This window comes from Canis lupus, chromosome 4 (assembly GCF_048164855.1).
Source record: "Canis lupus baileyi chromosome 4, mCanLup2.hap1, whole genome shotgun sequence".
NCBI classification, from domain to species: domain Eukaryota; kingdom Metazoa; phylum Chordata; class Mammalia; order Carnivora; family Canidae; genus Canis; species Canis lupus.
The window spans coordinates 60,725,149-60,742,179 of NC_132841.1; the positions used below are offsets into that span (position 1 = coordinate 60,725,149).

Consider the following 17,031-nt stretch of genomic DNA (forward strand, 5'->3'; position numbering starts at 1 on the left):
AAAAAAAGGAAAAAAAAAGGTCCCCTGTACCACCACTAGGCAAATATAAACAGATCTTTGTATCAAAGTGGCTACAAAGTAATACTCATTTCCTCAGTGTTATTCTTCATTATTAACTAAGTAAATAATTTGAATTGTGTGAACCTTTTTCCCATTTGAGACACAATAAAGCTATTTTTATTTTGAACAAAAATTTGGCTCAAGTCTTCCTGAATTGCCCTTGGCCAGAAGAAGTTGCTTACCATAAACTATCCTCTAGGCTCCTTTTGGTGTAGGGGCTTGCATTCTTCCATCAGCTTCAGGCGCTGTGACCAGCATAGGAGGTTTCAAACTTTTTTTTTTTTTTTAAGAAATGGAATCAGTTTGTGGATCATAGGTTTATGAGGAACTATAATGTATGAAAGAGCTAAAATGGAGCTGCTTTGTTGAAGTCACCCCTGACCTGTAGCATCTCCTATGATTAATTCTCCTACCTGGGTCCCTGAGGCATCTCTGAAGAATCATGGGTGTTGAGGAAGCATCGGACAAGGAATCATTGGACACCTGCTGGCCCCTCACGTAATTTGAACTGCATTGGATTTGGTGGTCATGGTTCTGAGCAACGTCTGAGCTAAGAAGCTTGCATTTTTCTTTCCTTCCATCTCTGTCTCGCCCTCCCCTCTCTGCCCCCAGACATGGCTGAAGGAATCCATAGGGTGGCTTACAGAGAGATGAGCAAAGGCCGGTCAGCGCATCCTCTAGAGCTGAGGCTCCGGGCAAACAGGCCCGATGATGGAGAGGTGAGCTGGGCAGGAGAGGAACTCAGGGCGTCTTGGATTTATAGGACCTGGTGGTAAGAACAAAGAAATCAGTGACTAGGTGAGGACAGTAACTCACAGACAGCTCAGGACAGGGTATCACACGCTGAGCTGTCTGCAGCCTGGGGCGTTTGGGTGGTGCCTGGGCTTCCTCAGAGCCCAGTTGGACACAGATTAAGGGCCTTTGTACCAGCAAGGAATCTGGTTAAGTCCTTCTGCTTTGTGTCTGTCCTGCTGCTATTTTGACCTCTCTCTAAAAGATATACTTCTCCTCAGAACCTTTGAGTTAGTATCCGGGGCTAAGGAAGCCAGAAATCAGTCAAGGTGACATGTATGTAGTTTTATGGTTTGCAAAGTACCTTTCTACACGTGGCCTCATTGCTTCTCTGAGGACCGTAAAATGAATGTCACAGAACACTGGTGATGCCCCCACCGTGCAGGGGAAGGAAGACATTAGTGGGGTAGGGAGACAAATACAGCACAGACTGGCTAACATGCTGCCTTTTCTGTGTGAGGCCTCTGACATATGGCCGGCCACCAGGCAGGACGGTAGCCGCGATGCATTCCATTTGCAATAGGTCAGACTGGCTTTGTGCTAAGTTTCCTGGATTGTGTCACTCAAATATGTCATGTGTACTTGGTTGTCAGAGCACGTTGCTCAAGAAGCATGATCTTTTAGGCCAGAGGTCACAGACCGGTTGCCCACAAGCTGTGCTGGTCCCCAGATGGGTTCGGTTTGGTCTGCATTGGATTTAAAATTTGAATTGATTGCCATCACTTAAAAATGAGAAGATAGAAATATCTGCATTTCTGCTTTGCTTGAAAAGTGGGAGGATCTGACAACATTGGTTTTTGCAACTGCCCCATTTCCGTGAGTCACGTCTTCACCACATTGCCACAGACCCCACCCAGCCTGCTTCACTTCCACCTGTGTGGACTCCCCTGTGTTGGAATTTAAGACCTTTAGCCAAGACTGTTGGCTTATGCAATTTGCCATGTAGAGCGGGGCTTGGCAAACTATGACCTGTGGCCAAATCTGGCCCCCACCTGCTTGTATAAATAAAGTTTTATTGGAACACAGCCATACTTATTTGTTGACATGTTGCCCATGGCTGTCTTCACACTACTCAGGGTACAGCATCGCAAAAGTATTATATTGTCTACAAAGCCTTAAATATTTACTGTGTAGCCCTTTATAGAAAAAGTTAGCTGATCCCTGATCTAGATCGTGGCTGGAGGGCTGACTTTTCACTGCAAAATGGCCCATCAGAGTGTTTTCTAAACAAAAGTTTTCTCCTCTCGGAGGGATTATATCACTGTTTCTTAAACTAACTTTATTTTTTTCCCCCTCCAGGCTTTATTTATAACCCACAAACTGAGAGGGGAAGTTGGTGACCAATTGTTCCCTGGGTCTAGGTTATTGTGAGGTCATATAATGTCAGAGTTAGTGGTCAGGGTCATGAGGCAGTTGGCTTCCTTTCGTTTTTCCCTTGCCTGCCTCGTCCATAGGGAAAGAACGGGACTACCTAGAATTATCGGCACCCTGCTTTTTCTGTAGGCTCTACCTCCTAGCTACAGAGATTAGCACTGCGGTTATTACTTATGAGAACAATATCTTCAGTATGTGTAGGTATGTTTTGCACCATTCGTGTACCTTTTCTCTGGTTTCCTTCTCAAGATTCTTCTGCAAGGCAGGTTGATTGCTCATTCAACAGCTCTTCTTCCTCCCATCCTCTCTGCCATGGAACTCTGTTGTAGGTAGTGGCTAAAAATAGCAGAATTGTGCTTTTCCAGCTTTCTACAGTGACTAGGGCAATCACATGATCCTATTCTGGCTAATGACAGATAAGGGAAGTCTTTTGGGAGGTTTCTAGGAAATACTTCCTTTCTCCATAAGAAAGCAATATGTGCCAGAGAGATCCCCACATTCCTTCCTTTCTGTTTCTGGGTGTGAGTTTATGAGGATGTGATGCTTGGAGCTGCTGCAGCCATCTTGGGACATGAGGGCTGCATCGATGATATGCAGAAGATATTGGGAAGAAGGATGAAAAAATCCTGAGTTCCTGAAGACATCCTTGAGCCTGAAACAATTGCCCTTCAAAGGGTTCTCATTATGGAAGAATAAAATCTTCTTTTTTTTAAAAAAAATTGTTTACTTATTTATGATAGTCACACACAGAGAGAGAGAGAGAGAGAGAGGCAGAGACACAGGCAGAGGGAGAAGCAGGCTCCATGCACCGGGAGCCTGATGTGGGATTCGATCCCGGGTCTCCAGGATCACGCCCTGGGCCAAAGGCAGGTGCCAAACTGCTGCGCCACCAAGGGATCCCTGAATAAAATCTTCTTGTTAAAGCCACTTGCCAGGCATTCTATTATTTTATAGCAAGTATCTTCATTCAAAGAATCGGGTACTATTAACTCAAGTTTGAATAATGTAAAAAAAAAAACTAACAAAAATGTGTATGGTCCTTACTCTGTGTCAGGTACTGTTCTGTGTCACCACTTTCCAAATGGTGATTCATTTAGTCCTCATAATACCTATTTGATTGTATTATAAAATAAGTATTATTATCTCGATTTTACAGAACAGGCAAGTGACACTCAGTAAATGCTAATACTGCATGGGGTCATGCATCAGGTGAGAGCAGAGCTAGGATTTAACCCTGGGCAGTCTGGCTCCAGAGGCTCTGGGTTTAATCACTCTCTGGTGTCCCCTCTGTAGAGGACAGGAAATGGTTTGCTCCATGTCACATGCCACAGGTTACCTCATAGCATCTGGTGCCACACTGAGCCTGGGACAGGAGTCAGAACAGTCTGTATGTCTGTCCAGATAGTGAGCACTCCGTCACTCCACCTGTATCACCCCAAGCTTGCCACAGTCTGGGATCTTAGTGGGTGCTCAATCCTAGGCCTGGATATTAAGCCTCCCTATTGCTCACCCACTCTTTCCTCCCTCTTGGAAGCAGAGATCAAACCATTGACAGCCTGGATGAGCTCAGAGGAGGGTATTGCAGGGCTTGTACCTTGCACCCTGTGTCCTACCGAGGGACATTGCATGGCGGTCCTGGGCTTTGGTTTTGGAGTCAGGCATAGTTAAATTCAATTACGGTGAGGTAACTTCTGTTTGTACTGCCTTGGAAAAATCCTCTCTGAGCCTCAGGGTCCTTTTCCCTAAAGTGACATAATAATGACCATCCAGAGGATCCCTGGGTGGCTCAGTGTTTTAGTGCCTGCCTTCGGCCCAGGGCGTGATCCTGGAGTCCCAGGATCGAGTCTTGCATCAGGCTCCTGCATGGAGCCTGCTTCTCCCTCTGCCTCTCTCTCTCTCTCTCTCTCTCTGTGTGTGTGTGTTTCTCATGAATAAAAAAGTAAAAATCTTAAAAAAAAAATGACCTTCCCAGTGAGGTGGTTTTGAGTAGTAAATGCTAGGCATATAAAATCCCTCACAAACTACCTGGCACCCAGTGGTCCTCCAGGAAATGGTACATACTGTTGTTAATGAGGTTGCTTTTTTATTCTTACTGTCAACATTTGGGGTGATGTGTGGACTAAGTTGTCTCAAGAACTCACCGTTCTCTGTGCGGTGGACCCGAAGCCTTGCAGTGTCTGGGAGTAAGGGAGCAGGCTCAGGGTGAGAGGCGGTGCCCTAGGAGTCAGGAGAGCAGGGTTCTGTTGAAGCTTTGGGATCTCAGTGGCTCTCATTCCCCCTTCCTTCTGTTAACCCTATCTGTTAAATGTGTGCGTTAGTTGAGATGCACCCACAAGGGTGGGTTCCAGCTCAGACAGGCCACAGCATCAGATGCCTGCTTTCTTTTCAGCACTCCGCACAGCCCAGGACCAGCTACTGTCCCCTCTGCCACCAGCAGGCCGAGCGCCCAGGGGCTGGCACCAGGTGCATGGTCAACAATCCTGAGCTGGATGAGTGAATGAACTCCATTGAGTGAGTGAGTGGCCCCTGTGGCCCCTGATGGTTGGACAGGTTAGGTTTCTTGCAGTATAAATATTTAGAATATGACTATGATTACAGTTTCTGGCAAGAGCAAATTACTTACTCATGGTCATGGCCTTGAACCTAACAGAACTGTGAGCTAGCACCAGAGTAAGCTGCACTGAACCGCTTGGCCTCAGAGCCTAAGGGAAACTAACTTTCCATTGACCCAGGAGTCAGGTCTGGTTTTAGAAAACATTTTTTACAAACCAATTTCTAGCAAACCTGGTCAAACCAGATGCCTCCTTGTATTCTAAAACCTCAAAATGGAACAAAATTAGACCCCGAGTAATCCTTATTTCCAATATTGCACAATATATGCAAATAATATTAGTTACCATTTGCCGGGCAATCCCTTTGTGCTCAGTGCATTATCTCATTTATTCCTCAAACAAACCCATGAGGTAGGTACTATTTTTATTCCTGTTTTATAAGTGAGGAAAGTTGGACAGTAAAGTAGTTTTTGCCAAGGCCACATGACCATGGGAAGGCAGAGTGGGCATTTGAACCCTGGTCTGCTGGGTTCTCGGCATCGGTGGCAGCCACAGTTTGCTGAGCAGGCGTGTGAGGTGGTCAGGGGGCTGACAGGTTCGTATGGGTGAACCGTGAATCCCCAGGACAGTGCTGCGCAGAGAGCCCCACCGCTAGCTCCAGCTCCAGCTCCAGCTCCAGCTCCAGCTCCAGCTCCAGCTAGCAGAGACGAGGAAACAGCTTTGAGAGATGATGTAACCTGCCCACAGAGACCTGCAGAGCAAAGCTATCACCGTGGGATGGCAGAGCTTGGGGAAATTCTCAGGAGCCACGAAGGAGGAGGGACTTTACCAAGGTCAGAAGGTGACTCCGAGGTTGAACTGGGGCAGGGCTCAACTGAAGACTTGATTCAAGGCTGGGAGGGTGTTGTTGCAGCAGCAGCGGGAGGGGACTTGCCCTATGGGCCTCCTCTGTTGCTCTTGCCTTCAAGACAGGAAAGGGAGCTCAGTGGGCTCCGTGGATTGGAGTGCATGCTCTGAAGTCACACAGACCTGTGATCAAATCACAGCTCCAGAACTACCTTGCTGGGTAACCTTGGGGAAGACCCTTGGTCTTCCTGAGCCTCTGTTTCCCCTTCTGCAAAATGGGACAGTAGCCATGCCTGCCTCCTGGTGTTGCTGGAGTAGATGAGAGAGCACACATGAATTGGCTGGCACGATGGCTGCCACACAACTAACATGGACTAGCTGTTATTGTCATTGAAATGACCTGAAATGGTTTGAGAACCATGGTTCCATACAAAGAAGTCCTGAAATCTGCTTCATCATGACAACTTATTATGGTAGGAAGGAGGCCCAGAGGCTAAAGACTGTCTGATTAGGTAGGAGACATACATGCACTTGGGAACCCCCCCGCCACACACACTCAGGCATCTGCACGCATGGCCATAGATACATTTGTAGCGCATGTGTGCATGCGGATGTGCACACAGGCACAAGGGTACGCGATGTACGTGGTGTGTGCGCTCACACAGACATGTGCATGCATGCACACATACAACACCAAACCAATGGCTATTCATGCTCACAAATGCTTGCGTGCACCTGTGTGTATGTGGGCACACACACATCACACATGCACACACTCTCCCTTTTTGCCTAATGAACACTTCCTCCTCCTTTAGCTCTCAACTGGAAAGTCAAGGTCACAGCCTCAGGGCAGCTGCCGACCTCCCAGGTGAGCCCAGGCCACTCAGGTTGTGTCCTCTTGGCACCTTGCCCATTTCCTCCTTGGTCTGCATCTTAATTATCCTCGAATCACTGTGTCATAAGTTGGTTAATTCTTCATTTCTTGCTAGAGTGGTAGCTCTGCAGAAAGCAGGGATGAAGTCTGACTATTTTCCGCCTATTGAAAGCACCTACCACAGCGTGGCACATGGTAGGCCTTCCATAGATGGGTGCCATTGACTGAGCAGAGCCACCAGGACCCCTTTTGCATGGAAGCTGGGGGGTAAGCTGCTTCACTGTGGGGCCACCTTATGTTTTTTTTGGCCTTGAGGTCTGTTCTGGCTTGTAGGTTCACCCAGAGAGATCCAAACAGTTGGAAGCGATAAGAAAGAAAATGCATCTTTCAAGTGCATTCCTCTTCTCCAGGATAACAGTGTTGGTGGTAGACAGAAAGCCTGAGAAGTCCGAAATGCAGACTGCTCCTTACTGCTTCTCTCTCCACTTTCCGCACTTTCCAAGGGAGAGTAGGGGACACTCAGCAGCTGCCACTAGTAATAAGGATGACGAGTTGCTGCCTGGGCTGGGACGGAGCGGTCTTCTTTCTCTTAGACCAGATTATAGCAGTAAGCAGGCCCCCTTTAAACACAGGGGGCACAGAGACCAACACAGACACAGAGTGTCTCAGACACTCTGACACAGAGTGACAGAGGCAAGAAAGGCAGTGAAGGCAGTGTGGGGTGGTGAACAGCAGGTGACTCGGGTCAGAGTAACTTATTTGCCTTCATTTATTTATTTAAGGAACAGTTCCGGGCACCTTCTAAGTGCCAGGCACTGAGCTAGCTGCTAGGAACACAAAAGAAAATGAGATGTATGGAGTCCTGATCTCCGGTCCTGATCTCAGGTCCACTTGAGTGATGAGCAAGGAGCCAGGCAGTCAGAAGGCAGCGTGATCAGTGCTCTGATGGGGGAGTCCAGCAGAGGGGATCCTGGGGGAGATGGAGTCCAAGATAAGACCCAGAGCATGGGCAACAGTCAGCCAGGCTGTGAGGAGGGAAAAAAGGGGTCTTAGGGAGAAGTCTCTGCAGGCAGGAAGGAGGGTACAACATGCCAAGGGACACGGCAGGCATTTAGTGTGGCAGCAATTGGTGGGCACGGGCTGGAGCAGCTTGGAGGGCAGGGTTGGGGTGGATGGACAGCTCGTTCATATGGACTCTGAGTCCTCTGCCCCTGAGGGGGTAGCAGATGGATCCTAGGACTGAAGTACTCAGAGACTGAGATTCGGGCATTTTGAGGAGAGGTGGAGCCCTTTCAAAGAACTGGACCTTTGCCTGAGGCTGGGCTGCCAGGTTGGAGCATCCTGGCAACAGCGAGTTCTCCAGGCCTGAGCATCTGTGATGTGGGAGCCGATGCTTCTCCGTTCTCTGCTACATGAGCCCCCATTCTCTGGGTGTTTTCTCACCTGTCAAATGGACAGGAGGCCTAGGTGACCTTGCAAGGACCTTCGAGCAGCTGTCACCTGAGTGCTTGTTGGGCTGGATGAGCTGTGTGGTCCCCTCTCTCATGCTCAGGTGCCTTGGCCCCCTGGCTGACCACCCGGGCCACCCTTGGTACCAACCCGGGCCACCCTTGTTCTCTCCGTTACTGCTCTGAAGCCATGAAACCACAACTCGTGTCACATCTCTGGGCCTCAGTTCCCTAATTAATGGGAAAGTCATGGGAGTAATAATACCAACCTACTTCCTCAGTCTCCTTGTCCTGTGCCCTTCCCCACCCCAGGCTACTGGGCCTTCTCTGCCTCATGCTCACAGAACTCTTTCTTGCCAGGAATCTTTGCCTTTTCCTTCCCTCCCATCCACTCTGTACGTTCATCTTGCTAATTCTTGTCTTTCCCATCTAAGCGTAAGCATGATTTCTTCAGAGAAGCCTGCCTGAAGAGGGTCCACCGCTTGTCATATTTTATATTCATGTTCTGTATATTTTCTTCCTTACAATTGTTCCCAGGGGTCTCTCCCCCAGTTTTGTGTGATGACTGAATGTCCCAATCCCCTTCTAAGGCAAAAGCGTACAGGGGATACACCTGGCATGCTCGCTGCTACATCCTTTTACCTGGCACTTGTCTCAGGCATGTGCTAGGCAAGGTGATTAGTTGTTGAATGGATCCACGACTAGCTCAATGGATTTAATACATTTCGTATATATGTAAATTATTAATTATAGTCAGGCCAGGACGACCTACAAATTTATTTAAGGGGCTTTTCCATGAACATCACACACAGGTGACATATCCTGGCCGCTAGAGGGCGATGTGAAACCATAAAGCTGGGTGGCCTCAGGGACCCTGGCCCCTTTTGGAGAAGGGGAAGGGTGAAGTGCACTCTCTTCTGTCCATACTCTGGACTCACCAAATAAAATTTAAAAATATATAGGCTGTTATGACTTGGAAGGCTTGCTCTCAGAGCCTGTTTGGTCCAATTCTGGGCCAAGGTCTGAGGGAGACTGTTTCTTCTGGCTTCCCTGACCCTATGGCACGGACTTGCTCCTGGTTGTGGGGAAACCCCTCTCCTTTTCAATATTCCTATTTTCTGCTATGTAGGAGAGACAACTGTAACTTCTGTCTGTCTATGCATCCAACTAATAGCTAGTGACTTTGAAATCCATGCTGAGCCCTGGGTGAGATGTTACAAACTCTAGGGTATAAAAGCAGGTCCCTGTCTCATGGAGTCCACTGTCTAGTGGGGAAGAACATCGAGAAACAATACATAGCTACTAACTGTGATTAGTGCGGAGGAGAAAGGCAGGGCCTGGGGGCGGGATGGAACTCGGCGCCTGAGTCTTTCTTGAGCTCACTCTCCGAGGAAGGGCCATTTCGTGGAGACCTGGAGGCCGTGCAGCCACTGGCAGAGGGATCAGGAGACAGGGCCTTCTTTGCCCATCTGGGCTGCCATGTGCTGTTGGACAAGTCATTTCCCCTCTTTGTCTTCTGCTCTCCCAACTGTATAATTGCAGAGCATTTCAGTCCTGAGCTTTCACCTATAGGAACTAGTACCTTACATATCTGGGGTGCTCGTGACTGAGAAGTCACAGGAGCTTGGGGTCCAACTCTTGGGTGAAAAGGGGATCTGACTTCATGGCCTCTGACTGAGAAGGTGCCAGGGGCTGAACCTCCAAACATACAGGGTCTGGGGGAACTGTTCAGGTGAGGAGGACAGCCACCTGAAGAGTTATCTCCGGGCCTCTGACTGTGTGGTTCAGATTGGTTGCTTCCCATCACTGGGGAGCTGGTGAAGTATGCAGATTCTTGGGCCTCATTGCCCCAAACCTGCATGTTAATGAACTCTCTGGGTGATTCAGATGTACTTTAAGATATGAGAATTATTATCCTGCCATCTTTCCATAGAAAGGATTTTTGACACTGAGGCTCCCAGTTGACCTTCGTTTATGTTCTATTATGCATATTCCAGAAAAGTTGTGTCTAAACTGAATTCTTGTAATTCAGTTACATTATATTCCCAACAGGAACAGGGACCTCACTTCAAAGAGTCAACCATTTGTGATGTGAATTCTCACGCCAGGGGAGTTCTTTCATGTGTGTTAATTTTCCTAAACGAGGTTCACGTCTATTTATGCTTCACAAACTAATTAATTAATTAATTTAAAATACCTAGAATTCAGCTTTGTGGAAGATTGGCAGTCTTAGTTTCCAGCAATGGGGAGACAGGGGTCATTTGTGGTGGAAGGCACAAGGAATTAAATTTCAAAGCCCAGAGTTAAGCTCCTCCAGGTTAAGGCATTTATTTATTCATAATCACTGACCACCTGGGACAGGTGAGCACTGGCCCAGCAGCCCCAGAATGAAGCTAAAAACCTGATGCCCTTGAGGTTGCTATTGCTGAGGAGCCACAGTTCCTGCCCAGGATAATCATCTGTGGGCTTAGGGAATGGTCTGATCCCCCTCGTTCAGGGCTTAAAAAAAAAAAAAGGCTTGCATCATGCCAATGACTTGGCTCCCGACAAGGAATATTTCAATCAGAACCCTTATCTCCTTGACCTGTCCCTCCAGCTGTTGGCTTGTCCATCTTTTCCCTTTCATGAGGCCATTGCAGCAGGTGGCTAGGCTGGCCCAGGGTGGTCCTCAGAGCTATGGTCACCCTCTTGTGGCTGCCTCTACTGAGAGCTTGTGAGCAGAGAGGTCTAACAATGGAGGTGTTAGGCCATTCAGCTTTGCCTGTTGAGGGATGGCCAGAGATCTCTGGGGAAGAGACAGAAAGGTGATGAAGACCAAGACCACATACATATGCACGGAAGTGGCAGATGCATCTATGCTGGTAGCTACTCCAGGTCATGCCAAATCAGCTGCCAGGCTGTTGGATCAGAGAGGACAGGTTAGTGCCCAAAGATCTCCTATAATTTGCATCAATGGAGAGGGAGGAGATGGCATCCAGTGGGGCAAGGAAGACGAAACAGGCATGAACAGGAGATCAGCACTGATGGAAACCAGGATGTGTGGAAGGAAGGGGAAAGAGGTTGTTTCAAATGCTAGAGGGACACAATGCTTTTAATCTTAATGCTTTGTGGGTTTGTTGACATGTACACTTCATGTATACTTTGCTTGTATACACTAGTCTTGTCCACTGTCTTTTTTTGCATCCCCCACCAGTGCTGTGAGACAGGCTGGTCATTTCCATGGTCCCAATGGAGAGACCGAGGCCCAGAGACACTACTTAGTGGCATGGCCAGGAACAAGCTTGGGTCTCTGAAATCCACGCCCAATGCCATTCTGTCAGTAAGTTTCGCACGTGTGACACTTTATGCAGGGAATACTTGCGTAGTAAAGATGAAGCCGGCCTGCCCTCTCGGCTGCTCTCTTCTTGGGGCGCCACACTGGAACTCCCTTTAGAAGTCACCAAGTTCACTGGTGCTTTGTGCCATCGGTCACCCAGAGCCACTGGCACTCTTTGGCAGAGGGAGGGGCATTGGCTTCCATGATGAAGGCCTAGCTCAGGCACTTTAATCTGATGATGCATGCAGGAAGGGTCAGAAAGGAAAAGATAGGAAAAGGGTTGACTCAAGAGGAAGTTGACAGTTGCATGAGATAAGGCACGTGTTTCAGTGTCTTATCAGGAATTGTATTCACTTGTCGCAGGATGAGCAACGGAGCCTGTGGAAGGGAGTGGGTGGTCAGCTGCGAGCCTGAAAGAGTGATGACCACAGTGCCCAGTTCAGAAACCCCCTGCCATTGGGGTTGTGAGCAGGGGCCCTGGAGTCAACTAGACTCGAGATCAGTCCCTGCTCTGTCATGTTCTAGTTGCTTCCTTGGACCAGACTCATCACTTCACCGAACTTTTATTTCTTCATGTAAAGGGGGAATAACAGTGCTTGTGAAGATCAGTTGAAATCATGCTTCTGAAGCCCCTAACACAATAGTAACCGATCAGTAAGTATCAGTAATGACCATCATAATTCTATTGAACAACACGAATTCTATTGCGTAATGTGCATTATTGCGTAACGTAAACATGCTCCTATCTCTTCGGATAGACTCTTCTTTCCCCTGACTTTGAGCCTTTGGGGCCACCACCAGAAGTATCTTCTGCTTTTCTCACCTAAATTACTTTCAACATTTTTTTTTTTTTTTTCAGATTCCATTCACTGAAGAAAAAATTAACCTCATTTTGTGGCTAAAGAAACTGATCGTGGAGACGGAAAGCAACACTACGTAAGGTGAGCGGGCTAATAATGTAGCAGCACCGCCTCTGGAGCGCAGGTTGTCTGGCACTACATACACTCAGCCACTGCACATGAGCAGGGAAAAGAAAGATAAACGACTCACTGGGGATGTGCAGAGGGAACTAGCCTGCTGTAGGGGATCAGGGAGGCTTCCCTGGGTGTTAGCAATGCTGCGAGGGATCAAGGCCTTTCACTGGCCGGATGCCAGCTCTGGAGACCAGTGATTCCTAAGGATAGGATGGGTGTGATTGCAGGGGACTGGCATGTGAGAAATATAAAAATCATAATAATTATGTGTTCATTATAAATTTTAACACAAGAGGCTCTCTTTTGACGTTTATGGGGTGATAGAGAATTTCCTTTTTAAATATAGAAAGAGCGACATTGAGTAAATAGTCACCGGGGTGCTTATGTACGGTGAAGCTCATGATCACAGAAGTCTGATGCCTGGAGTTTGGCAAACTGATTTTGTAGCCTTTGTTTCTCTCTGGAAGGGGGAACCGAGACTCAGGTGCTGAATGACTTGCCCAATGTCACGGAGTGAGGTGGTGACTGAGTTTGGTGAGATGAAAATGCATTTCATTTCTCCCCCATGCTAAGATAATGGCAAAAATGATGCATCAGGTTTGAATTCCAAGAGACACATGACATTCTGCTGGCAGCCCGATTCTCTGATTAGAATCCTGCCGTTGCTTTCTCTGTGTTTTTCAAATTAATTTCTCTTTCCAGTCTTTATATGTCTCCCAGATCGTCCACTGTGGTGAGAGGGCCTCAGCTTTAGGAGGACCTGTGACTGAGTCGCTTGGCTCTCCCAGTCCTTGAATTATTTGGTTAGGTTCTAGCTGTCAGCTGACCTTACCTGGTGATGGGGAAGGGCAGACACTCGAGTTCAAGTGCAGATGATGCCGGAGCCCAGCTTGCTTCTCCCTTGGAGTGGGGCCATGAGTTTAACCCCTTCCTCCCTGGCTGCCTGCCTCCTGGAGACATTAGACCGGATTAGCGCCCCTCCCCCCCATCAGCTGCAGTGAGGCACATGCCTGGTGACCATCAACCATCCAGGCCGACTCCAGAGCGCAACCCAGGGCTGACCCTATTCTGAAGTTGAGCCCAGAAACTGCTTACATTTACTTAATAGCTGGACTCCTCTTGCAGAGGATGAAGAACTGCCACTCATAAAATAATATCATGTTATGGCATTTCATGTGGATATTTGCAATAACCCTTGGAGTAATTATTATTACTACTGTTTTGGTAAGGAAGAAACTAAAGCTGAGACCTTTGAAAGAAATCTCCAGGTCACCTGCCTGGTAGTGGTGACCTTGGGACCAGCCGAGTGATTTCTGGCTGTTGGATGTGGCTCTTTCCTCACACCTCCAGTACCATCACACAGCCTGCACTGAGCCACACGGGTGGCTGGATGTCAGTGGACTCGCCAGCTCATTCCTGCATGGAGGTGTCATGTGGTCCGAGAGAGAAAGACAGAGAAAGAGACAGAGTGAAAGTGAGAGAGAGAGAGGGAGAGAGAGAGAAGGAGATTTATCTTAAGGAATGGCCTCATGTGATTGTGGAAGTTGCCAAATCCAAAATCTTCAGGCAGGCCAGCAGGATGAAGACCGAGGGAAGAGTTAATGTGCAGTTGGAGTCTAAAGACAGTCTGAAAGCAGAATTCTCTCTTCTTTGGGGGAGGTCAGGTTTTTTTCTGTTAAGACCTTCAACTGATTGGATGAGGCCCACCTCATGGAGAGTAATCTGCTTTACTCAAAGTCTGGATTTAAATGTTAATCTAATCTAAAAATACCTTCACAGCAATATGCAGATGTGTCTGACCAAATACCTGTGGCCTAGCCAAGTTGCCATATGAAATTAACCATCCCAATAGATAAACATGTAATATGTAGAATAATATATACTAATATCTGCAGACCGTTTATTATGGGCCAGGCAATAGTACTTTATTGGCTAATTCCCAGTAAAGGTGGTAGAGCATTGTACCTGACATCTAGAAAGATATAGTGGTTTCAGGTTAAAAGGCGGATCAGAGTAGAGGTAAAGAAGGAAGTTTTGGCATGAAGCAGACCTGAATTTAAGTTCCAAAGTTGCCAATATCTAACTTGGGCAAATTATTTAACCTTTCCAAGTCTCTTTTCCCTCATCTGTAAAACAGAATTAAACATAATACCTGACTCATCCACATTGCAGGAGCTTGATAAACATTTATTGTCTAAATGACCATTGCAGGAACCTCTGCGGGGGTTGAGGTTTGAGAAAGAAAGGAAACAGTGGGTCCGAAGCCCCTCTCACAGTACCTGGCACGTGCCCGGAAGGCGTGAACTTAGCTGTGTCTTCCACTGGGCTTATTTTTCCTCTGGGCGTCTCTGCAAATAGAGTCCTGGCTGGCTGCCGTTGGGACCCCCCTCCCAGGACTTGGCCAGGGGTGGCTTTCAGGAAGGGCTTGCCTTTCAAGGCCAGGATAGAACAGACATCTTCCTCACCTAACTCAGAGGCTGCTTTCTCCTACTTCCTTGGCATCATTCCCCAGAGTGGCCAGGTCCCCCCTGCTCCCAGAACTCCCTTCTCAGAGCTCTGGCCCTGGCTGGGCTTGGCAGGGGGCGTTGTCCCAAGCACCAGGTTCTGTGGTCTGGAGCCGGGTGAGCTTCCCACATCGCTGCCAGCACACCGTGCCCTGTGGGTGCACAGCTTTGCCACCTTCCCTGTCACACAGAGCTTGATTCACTGCCTCTCGGGGGAGTCCAGTGGCCTCCTCCTCCTCCCAAGGGCCATGACCTCCCAACACACACTCTACTGAGTAGGCTAATCATTCTCCTTTATTCTAAAACAAATCGCACTTGCAATGCTTGGCTTAAAAGGACACCAGGAACACCACAAACCCGCATTATGTTAACTAATTAACCCATCATTTAATAAAATATCGTGGTATACCGAAAGATGGGATTCCAGCTCCACCGTATGACCTTTGTTAAATTTCTTAATCTCTGTGATGCCTCAGTTTCCTCATCTGTAAAGTGGAGACAATATTAATGCCCACTCAAATGGATTATTGAGGTATCGGAACGAGTTAATACATGTGAAAACATGCTTGACGCACAGTAAGTGCTCAATAAATAGTAGCCCTCCTATCATTATTGTTACCACTGCTATTCTACTTCTGTTTTGTGTCGGGAACTCTGATGGGCACTGGGGAACAGCATTTGGTAGCACATCCTGTTCCTGACCTAGTGGAGTTTGCATACTCTGAGTGGCGGGGGGTGGGGGGGAGGTAAACTTTAAACAGGTAAAAGTTTAAAAAGCCCACAGATGGGATTACAAATTGTGACAAGTGTTCTGAAGACCAAGGGGACGCTTTAACAGACACTCACAGTTGGCTGGGGAAGTGCTTAGAGGGCAGGCCATGGAGGGTGTCACGGAGCTGCTAATATGTAAGCTGAGCTCTGAAGGATGAGGAGAAGAGGAAGAAAAGAATGGTAGGAATAGGGACAGCACATATGAAAACCTTGAGGCAGAAAGCACTGAATGTTCTTGAAAATGGGAAAGGCCAGTGTGGCCGGAGTGGAAAGCAGCAGTTCGTTGGATCCCGCGCTCTTGGGGAGCACTCTAGGCATGTTCACTCACCCACTCTTCATGTCCCCCAGGAGGAGGCACCATCGTAGCCCAGAATGGCCCAGTCTGGGGCCTCTCTGGCCCACCTGCACACACCTTCCTCGGCTTCTGGCTGCCTACAGCAGCAAGCACAAACCTTTAGCTTGGCATTTCAGATGCTTCAAGATAGAGATCCTGCATCACCTACCTGTTTGTTGTATTTCCTTCTTAAATTTTGCTGCACCTTAGAATTAATTTTTTACTTATATAAGTAACATTCAAATGTTTTCCTTGTGGAAACTTAACACAAGTAAACTTAAAGTTCTTTTTTTAACCACTCTTCCCTCTTCCCCATCCCTCTTGGGTGCCTCCCCAGAGGTAATACTGCAGCTATATCCAGAGACTTCCAGATATTTCTAAAATTGACAGATTCACGGATACATTGAAAGAGTATGCAAAACTGTGCAAAAATAAATAGAATCGTTCTGTGTTTTTTTAATAAACGCACACCACTTCCTCCATAACTCATTGGCTAAAACCATCATGAGCCTCCTCCATTCAACTGAGGGCAGCTCATGTGGAGAGGGCAGGAAGTGTCAGGATTAGCATCTTCCCATGTGCCTGGAAAGGGAGGAAGACCAAAAAGAGTACTAGCAGTTTCTACTATAGAAAGTGATTTAAAAAAAGTCCTTTAGAAAATAAATTTCTTGAAGAAAAAATGGAGTCATTTAAAGAAAACATTACTGTCAAGAGGGGAATGGAGGGCTTATGCTTCTGGCAAAAGTAGAGAAGGTGGTACAAGAGCAGACTTTCCAGCCTGCAAATCTGTCATCCTGTGCTCCTATGAATAGTCATATGTGGTGACTAAGGCCATGGGTCTCTTCTTGCAGAGCTGTCCAAGACGCTGCAGGTGACCCCAGCCAGGCTCCCTATAGGAGGTCCAGTCTGAGGGACACAGGGCCTCCAGTCTCCCCCCCCTCTGCTCAGAGACTTCACCCCCTTCCCATCCTCCTCCAGGTGTCCATCTTAAGACCCCCTTTCCTCAAAATACCTGGAGACCTTGGCCCTAGGTAATGACCCCTTGCTGATCAGCAGCAGCCCCAACACCTGGCTGACTCCTTCCCACTTAAGTCTCTTATGGCTCCTGAGAATGTGATACGGGACCACCAAGAGGCTCACGTGCTGTTTGGCAGGGTTCTGTTTCAAGACGCTCTGGAATGTGTCC

The 17,031-nt window shown here is 47.8% G+C and overlaps 1 long non-coding RNA gene across 1 annotated transcript in view; it reads left to right on the forward strand.

The window, feature by feature from the left end:
* The first annotated feature begins 2,259 nt into the window (after positions 1 to 2,259).
* Positions 2,260 to 17,031, forward strand: part of LOC140632504 (uncharacterized) — a 28,782-nt gene continuing 14,010 nt past the window's right edge. Inside the window, exons 1-2 of the long non-coding RNA XR_012030106.1 lie at positions 2,260 to 2,427; positions 12,122 to 12,203. This is a non-coding gene — a long non-coding RNA (uncharacterized lncRNA). The remainder of the gene's footprint in view (positions 2,428 to 12,121; positions 12,204 to 17,031) is intronic.